Source organism: Arachis ipaensis, chromosome B6 (genome assembly GCF_059453495.1).
Source record: "Arachis ipaensis isolate K30076 ecotype BB chromosome B6, ASM5945349v1, whole genome shotgun sequence".
Lineage (NCBI taxonomy): Eukaryota > Viridiplantae > Streptophyta > Magnoliopsida > Fabales > Fabaceae > Arachis > Arachis ipaensis.
The window spans coordinates 110,580,352-110,588,761 of NC_142441.1; the positions used below are offsets into that span (position 1 = coordinate 110,580,352).

General features: G+C 38.5%; 1 non-coding gene across 1 annotated transcript; it reads right to left on the minus strand.

The window, feature by feature from the left end:
- Nucleotides 1-2,004: 2,004 nt before the first annotated feature.
- Nucleotides 2,005-2,112, minus strand: LOC148562296 (small nucleolar RNA R71). The gene has a single exon (XR_015888204.1). It is a non-coding gene; the product is annotated as a small nucleolar RNA R71 (small nucleolar RNA).
- Between the last annotated feature and the right edge of the window lie 6,298 nt (nt 2,113-8,410).

The following is an 8,410-nucleotide window of genomic DNA, read 5'->3' on the forward strand; positions in this document are numbered from 1 at the left end:
TATTAAAAATTTTGGAATCCTTATTTTTCCTTTTTCTAAATAATTTTTCAAAAAATATAAAATAAAAATAAAAAAAAAATTAGAAAATCATAAAAATCAAAAAAATATTTTTGTGTTTCTTGTTTGAGTCTTGAGTCATGTTATAAGTTTGGTGTCAATTGCATATGTATCTTGCATTTTTCGAAAATTTCATGCATTCATAGTGTTCTTCATGATCTTCAAGTTGTTCTTGGTAAGTCCTCTTGTTTGATCTTGATGATTTTTTGTTTTGTGTTGTATGTTGTTTTTCATATGCATTCTTGAATTCTTAGTGCGTAAGCATTAAAGAATTCTAAGTTTGGTGTCTTGCATGTTTTCTTTGCATTAAAAATTTTTCAAAAATATGTTTTTGATGTTCATCATGATCTTCATAGTGTTCTTGGTGTTCATCTTGACATTCATAGCATTCTTGCATGCATTCATTGTTTTGATCTAAAAAATTTCATGCATTGCATAATTTTCATGTTTTCATAAAAATTTCAAAAATCAAAAAAATATCTTTCCCCTTTTCTCTCATCAAATTCGAAAATCGAGTTGACTTTTTCAAAAATTTTTAAAAATCAAATTGTTTCTCATGAGTCAAATCAAATTTTCAATTTGAAAATCTTATCTTTTTCAAAATCTTTTTCAAAAATCAAATCTTTTTCAAAATTCTTAGTTATTTTCGAAAATTGCAAAAATATTTTTCAAAAATCTTTTTTTTATTTTTATATAAAATTTTCGAAAATAACTAATCAACTAATGTTTTGATTCAAAAATTTGAAGTTTGTTACTTGCTTGTTAAGAAAGATTCAAATTTTAAGTTCTAGAATCATATCTTGTGATTTCTTATGAATCAAGTCATTAATTGTGATTTTAAAAATCAAATCTTTTTCAAAAACTAATTTCTATCATATCTTTTCAAAAATATCTTCTTATCTTATCTTTTTCAAAAATATCTTTTCAAAATATCTTTTCTAACTTCCTAACTTCTTATCTTTTCAAAATTTGTTTCAACTAACTAACTAACTTTTTGTTTGTTTCTTAACTTTTTCAAAACTACCTAACTAACTCTCTCTCTCTCTCTAATTTTCGAAAATATCTCCCCTCTTTTTCAAAAATTTCTTTTTTATTAACTAATTATTTTTATTTTTAAATTTTAAAAATTTTTCGAAAATTTCTAACATTTTTTCAAAAACCATTTTTCAAAAATCACTAACTCCTTTTCAAAATAATTTTCAAAAATTATACCTCCCCCATCCTATTCTATTTATTCGTTCATATCCTAACATCTCATCTCACATCTCTTCCATTCTCACAGTTGTGTTTCTTCCTTTATATTACATTCTTTGTCTCCCCCTTTTCTTCCACTCACAAAGGGATCCCTATACTGTGGTATAAAGGATCTCTATTATTATTATTATTATTTTTCTGTGCCTTCTTCTTTGTCATATGAGCAGGAGCAAGGATAAGAACATTCTTGTGGAAGCAGATCCAGAACCTGAAAGGACTCTGAAGAGAAAATTAAGAGAAGCTAAAATACAACAATCCAGAGATAACCTTTCAGAAATTTTCGAACAGGCAGAGGAGATGGCAGCCGAAAATAATGATAATGTAAGGAAGATGCTTGGTGACTTTACTGCACCTAATTCCAATTTACATGGAAGAAGCATCTCCATTCCTGCCATTGGAGCAAACAACTTTGAGCTGAAACCTCAATTAGTTTCTCTAATGCAGCAGAACTACAAGTTTCATGGACTTCCATCCGAAGATCCTTTTCAGTTCTTAACTGAATTCTTGCAGATATGTGATACTGTTAAGACTAATGGAGTAGATCCTGAAGTCTACAGGCTCATGCTTTTCCCTTTTGCTGTAAGAGACAGAGCTAGATTATGGTTGGATTCTCAACCCAAAGACAGCCTGAACTCTTGGGATAAGCTGGTCACGGCTTTCTTAGCCAAGTACTTTCCTCCTCAAAAGCTGAGCAAGCTTAGAGCTGATGTTCAAACCTTCAGACAGAAAGAAGGTGAATCTCTCTATGAAGCTTGGGAAAGATACAAACAGTTGACCAAAAAGTGTCCTTCTGACATGCTTTCAGAATGGACCATCCTGGATATATTCTATAATGGTTTATCTGAGCTATCAAAGATGTCACTGGACACTTCTGCAGGTGGATCCATTCACCTAAAGAAAACGCCTGCAGAAGCTCAAGAACTCATTGACATGGTTGCTAATAACCAGTTCATGTACACTTCTGAAAGGAATCCTGTGAATAATGGGACGCCTATGAAGAAGGGAGTTCTTGAGGTTGATACTCTGAATGCCATATTGGCTCAGAACAAAATATTGACTCAGCAAGTCAATATGATCTCTCAGAGTCTGCATGGAATGCAAGCTGCATCCAACAGTACTCAAGAGGCATCTTCTGAAGAAGAAGCCTATGATCCTGAGAACCCTGCAACAGCAGAGGTACATTACTTAGGTGAACCTTATGGAAACACCTATAACTCAACATGGAGAAATCATCCAAATTTCTCATGGAAGGATCAAAAGCCTCAACAAGGCTTTAATAATGGTGGAAGAAACAAGTTTAGCAATAGCAAGCCTTTTCCATCAGCAACTCAGCAACAGACAGAGAACTCTGAACAAAATGCTTCTAATTTAGCAAATCTAGTCTCTGATCTGTCTAAGGCCACTGTAAGTTTCATGAATGAAACAAGGTCTTCCATTAGAAATCTGGAAGCACAAGTGGGCCAGCTGAGTAAAAGGATCACTGAAATCCCTCCTAGTACTCTCCCAAGCAATACAAAAGAGAACCCAAAAGGAGAGTGCAAGGCCATTGACATAAGCGCCATGGCCGAACCTCTGAGGAGAGGAGAGGACGTGAATCCCAAGGAGGAATACCTCCAAGGACGTCCAGTGATCAATAAGGAGCTTCCCTCTGAGGAACCAAAGGACTCTGAGGCTCATCTAGAGACCATAGAGATTCCATTGAACCTCCTTATGCCCTTCATGAGCTCTGATGAGTATTCCTCTTCTGAAGAGAATGAGGATGTCACTGAAGAGCAAACTGCCAAGTTTCTTGGTGCAATCATGAAGCTGAATGCCAAATTGTTTGGCATTGATACTTGGGAAGTTGAACCTCCCTTGTTCATCAATGAACTGAGTGATCTGGATCAACTGACATTACCTCAGAAGAGACAGGATCCTGGAAAGTTCATAATACCATGTACCATAGGCACCATGATCTTTAAGGCTCTGTGTGACCTTGGTTCAGGTATAAACCTCATGCCCCTCTCTGTAATAGAGAAACTGGGAATCTATGGGGTGCAAGCTGCTAAAATCTCACTAGAGATGGCAGACAGCTCAAGAAGACAGGCTTATGGACAAGTAGAAGATGTATTGGTAAAGGTTGAGAGCCTTTACATACCTACTGATTTCATAGTCCTGGATACTGGAAAGGAAGAGGATGAATCCATCATCCTAGGAAGACCTTTCCTGGCCACAGCAAGAGCTGTGATTGATGTTGACAGAGGTGAAATAGTCCTTCAATGGAATGAGAACTCCCTTGTATTCAAAACTCAAGGATCTCCCTCTGCAACCATGGAGAGGAAGCAGAAAAAGCTTCTCTCAAAGTAGAGTCAACCAGAGCCCCCACAGTCAAACTCTAAGTTTGGTGTTGGGAGGCCACAACCAAACTCTAAGTTTGGTGTTGAACTCCCATATCCAAACTCTAAGTTTGGTGTTGGAGAGTCTCAACAAAGCTCTGCACATCTGTGAGGCTCCATGAGAGCCCACTGTCAAGCTATTGACATTAAAGAAGCGCTTGTTGGGAGGCAACCCAATTTTTATTTATCTAACTATATTTTCCTTAGTTATATGTCTTTGTAGGTTCATGATCATGTGAAGTCACAAAATAAATATAAAAATTGAAAACGAAATCAAAAACAGCAGAAGAAAAATCACACCCTGGAGGAGCATCTGTCTGGCATTCAAACGCCAGAACAGAGCATAGTTCTGGCGCTGAACGCCCAGAATGGGAGCATCCTGGCGCTGAACGCCCAGAACAAGCATGGTTCTGGCGTTCAATGCCAGAAATGGCAGCAAAGGGGCGTTGAACGCCCAAAATGGGCACCAACCTGGCGCTGAACGCCCAGAGTTGTGTGCAAGGGCATTTTACATGCCTAAATTGGTGCAGGGATGTAAATGCCTTGACACCTCAGGATCTGTGGACCCCACAGGATCCCCACCTACCTCATCATCTCTCTTTCCATTCATGATCATCCCTTCTTTTTTTTTCCATTTACCACTCACCTCCATACACCCAATACCTTCAAAAATTCAACATCTCTCTCCCACCCAATCCCACTCATATGGCCGAATACACACTCCCATCCATCTCCTCCATATCTTCTTCTTATTCTTCTATTCTTTCTTCTTTTGCTCGAGGGCGAGCAACATTCTAAGTTTGGTGTGGTAAAAGCACAGCTTTTTTGTTTTTTCCATAACCATTGATGGCACCTAAGGCCAGAGAAAACCTCTAGAAAGAGGAAAGGGAAGACAAAAGCTTCCATCAAGGGTCTATAGCTCAGTGGTAGAACATTTGACTGCAAATCAAGAGATCCCTGAGATACCTCAAGGGATACATTTTCTTCCACACAATTATTGGAAGCAACTAAGGGTGGAACATCAAGAGCACTCCATCATCCTTCATGAAATCAGAGAAGATCTAAAAGCAATGAAGGAGGAGCAGCCAAGGCAAGGAAGAGACATAGAAGAGCTCAAGGACATCACTAAGGTGGACTCATTCCTTGTTCTTACTTTCTCTGTTTTTCATTTTCTATGTTATGTGCTTATCTATGTTTGTGTCTTCATTACATGATCATTAGTAGTTAGTAATTCTGTCTTAAAGTTATGAATGTCCTATGAATCCATCACCTCTCTTAAAATAAAAACTGTTTTAATTCAAAAGAACAAGAAGTACATGAGTTTTGAATTTATCCTTGAACTTAGTTTAATTATATTGATGTGGTGATAATGCTTCTTGTTTTCTGAATGTATGCTTGAACAGTGCATATGTCTTTTGAAGTTGTTGTTTAAGAATGTTAAATATGTTGGCTCTTGAAAGAATGATGACTAGGAGACATGTTATTTGATAATCTGAAAAATCATAAAAATGATTCTTGAAGCAAGAAAAAGCAGCAAAGAGCAAAGCTTGCAAAAAAAAAAAAAAGGCGAAAAAAAAAATAGAAAGAAAAAGCAAGCAGAAAAAGTCAAAAGCTCTTAAAACCAAAAGGCAAGAGCAAAAAGCCAATAACCCTTAAAACCAAAAGGCAAGGGCAAATAAAAAGGATCCCAAGGCTTTGAGCATCAGTGGATAGGAGGGCCTAAAGGAATAAAATCCTGGTCTAAGCGGCTAAACCAAGCTGTCCCTAACCATGTGCTTGTGGCGTGTATGTGTCAAGTGAAAACTTGAGACTGAGCGGTTAAAGTCAAGGTCCAAAGCAAAAAAAGAGTGTGCTTAAGAACCCTGGACACCTCTAATTGGGGACTTTAGCAAAGCTGAGTCACAATCTGAAAGGGTTCACCCAATTATGTGTCTGTGGCATTTATGTATCCGGTGGTAATACTGGAAAACAAAGTGCTTAGGGCCACGGCCAAGACTCATAAAGAAGCTGTGTTCAAGAATCATCATACTGAACTAAGAGAGTTAATAATACTATTCGAAATCTGAAGTTCCTATAGATGCCAATCATTCTGAACCTCAATGGATAAAGTGAGATGCCAAAACTATTCAAGAGGCAAAAAGCTATAAGTCCCGCTCATATGATTGAAGCTCTGTTTCCTTGATAGTTTGGAATTTATAGTATATTATATTCTTTTTATCCTATTTTGATTTTCAGTTGCTTGGGGACAAGCAACAATTTAAGTTTGGTGTTGTGATGAGCGGATAATTTATACGCTTTTTGACATTATTTTTAGTATGTTTTTAGTAGGATCTAGTTACTTTTAGGGATGTTTTTAATAGATTTTGTGTTAAATTCACATTTCTGGACTTTACTATGAGTTTGTGTATTTTTCTGTAATTTCAGGTATTTTCTGGCTGAAATTGAGGGACTTGAGCAGAAATCAGATTCAAAGGTTGAAAAAGGACTGCTGATGCTGTTGGATTCTGACCTCCCTACACTCAAAGTGGATTTTCTGGAGCTACAGAACTCGAAATGGTGCGCTTCCAATTGCGTTGGAAAGTAGACATCCAGGGCTTTCCAGCAATATATAATAGTCCATACTTTGGCCAAGAATTGACGACGTAAACTGGCGTTCAACGCCAGCTTTCTACCCAAATCTGGCGTCCAGCGCCAGAAAAGGATCCAAAACCAGAGTTGAACGCCCAAACTGGCACAAAAACTGGCGTTCAACTCCACAAATGGCCTCTGCACGTGCAACACTTAAGCTCAGCCCTAACACACACCAAGTGGGCCCCGGAAGTGGATTTATACATCAAATACTTACTCATGTAAACCCTAGTAGCTAGTTTATTATAAAGAGGACCTCTTACTATTGTATTAGACATCTTTGGACGTCTGGTTCTTAGATCAGAGGGGCTGGCCATCTCGGCCATGCCTGGACCTTCACTTATGTATTTTTAACGGTAGAGTTTCTACACTCCATAGATTAAGGTGTGGAGCTCTGCTGTTCCTCAAAGATTAATGCAAGTACTACTGTTTTCTATTCAATTCTTCTTATTTCTCTTCTAAGATATCCATTCGCACCCAAGAACGTGATGAAGGTGATGATTATGTGTGACGCTCATCATCCTTCTCCCTTATGAACGCGTGCCTGACAAACACTTCTGTTCTACATGAATTAAGCTAGAATGAGTATCTCTTAGATCTCCTAACCGGAATCTTCGTGGCGTAAGCTAGAATGATGGCGGCATTCAAGAGAATCCAGAAGGTCTAAACCTTGTTTGTGGTATTCTGAGTAGGATTCAATGATTGAATGACTGTGACGAGCTTCAAACTCGCGAGTGCTGGGCGTTAGTGACAGACGCAAAAGGAGGGTGAATCCTATTCCAGCATGATCGGGAACCGACAGATGAATAGCCGTGCCGTGACAGGGTGCGTGAGCATATTATTCACTGAGAGGAGGGGATGTAGCCACTGACAACGGTGATGCCCTTGCATACAGCCAGCCATGGAAAGGAGTAAGACAGATTGGATGAAGATAGCAGGAAAGCAGAGGTTCAGAGGAACAAAAAGCATCTCCATTCGCTTATCTAAAATTCCTACCAATGAATTACATAAGTATCTCTATCCCTATTTTACTATATAATATTCGAAAACACCATTATCACTTTATATCTACCTGACTGAGATTTACAAGGTGACCATAGCTTGCTTCATACCAACAATCTCCGTGGGATTCGACCCTTACTCACGTAAGGTATTACTTGGACGACCCAGTGCACTTGCTGGTTAGTTGTATCGAAGTTGTGACAATTATGAATTAAGATCAGAGCACCAAGCTTTGGAGCCATTACCAGGATTTGTTCGAGCCTGGAGATCACAATTTCGTGCACCAATCATGAACCTAAGAAAACATGAAAAGCAATAAAAATAAGAATTAGATAAACATTGGGTTGCCTCCCAACAAGCGCTTCTTTAATGTCAATAGCTTGACAGTGGGCTCTCATGGAGCCTCACAGATGTGCAGAGCTTTGTTGAGACTCTCCAACACCAAACTTAGAGTTTGGATATGGGAGTTCAACACCAAACTTAGAGTTTGGTTGTGGCCTCCCAACACCAAACTTAGAGTTTGACTGTGGGGGCTCTGGTTGACTCTGCTTGGAGAGAAGCTTTTTCTGCTTCCTCTCCATGGTTGCAGAGGGAGATCCTTGAGTTTTGAATACAAGGGAGTTCTCATTCCATTGAAGGACTATTTCACCTCTGTCAACATCAATCACAGCTCTTGCTGTGGCCAGGAAAGGTCTTCCTAGGATGATGGATTCATCCTCTTCCTTTCCAGTATCCAGGACTATGAAATTAGTAGGTATGTAAAGGCCCTCAACCTTTACTAATACATCTTCTACTTGTCCATAAGCCTGTTTTCTTGAGCTGTCTGCCATCTCTAGTGAGATTTTAGCAGCTTGCACCCCATAGATTCCCAGTTTCTCTATTACAGAGAGGGGCATGAGGTTTATCCCTGAACCAAGGTCACACAGAGCCTTAAAGATCATGGTGCCTATGGTACAAGGGATTATGAACTTTCCAGGATCCTGTCTCTTCTGAGGCAATATCAGTTGATCCAGATCACTTAGTTCATTGATGAACAAGGGAGGTTCAACTTCCCAAGTATCAATGCCAAATAATTTGGCATTTAGCTTCATGAT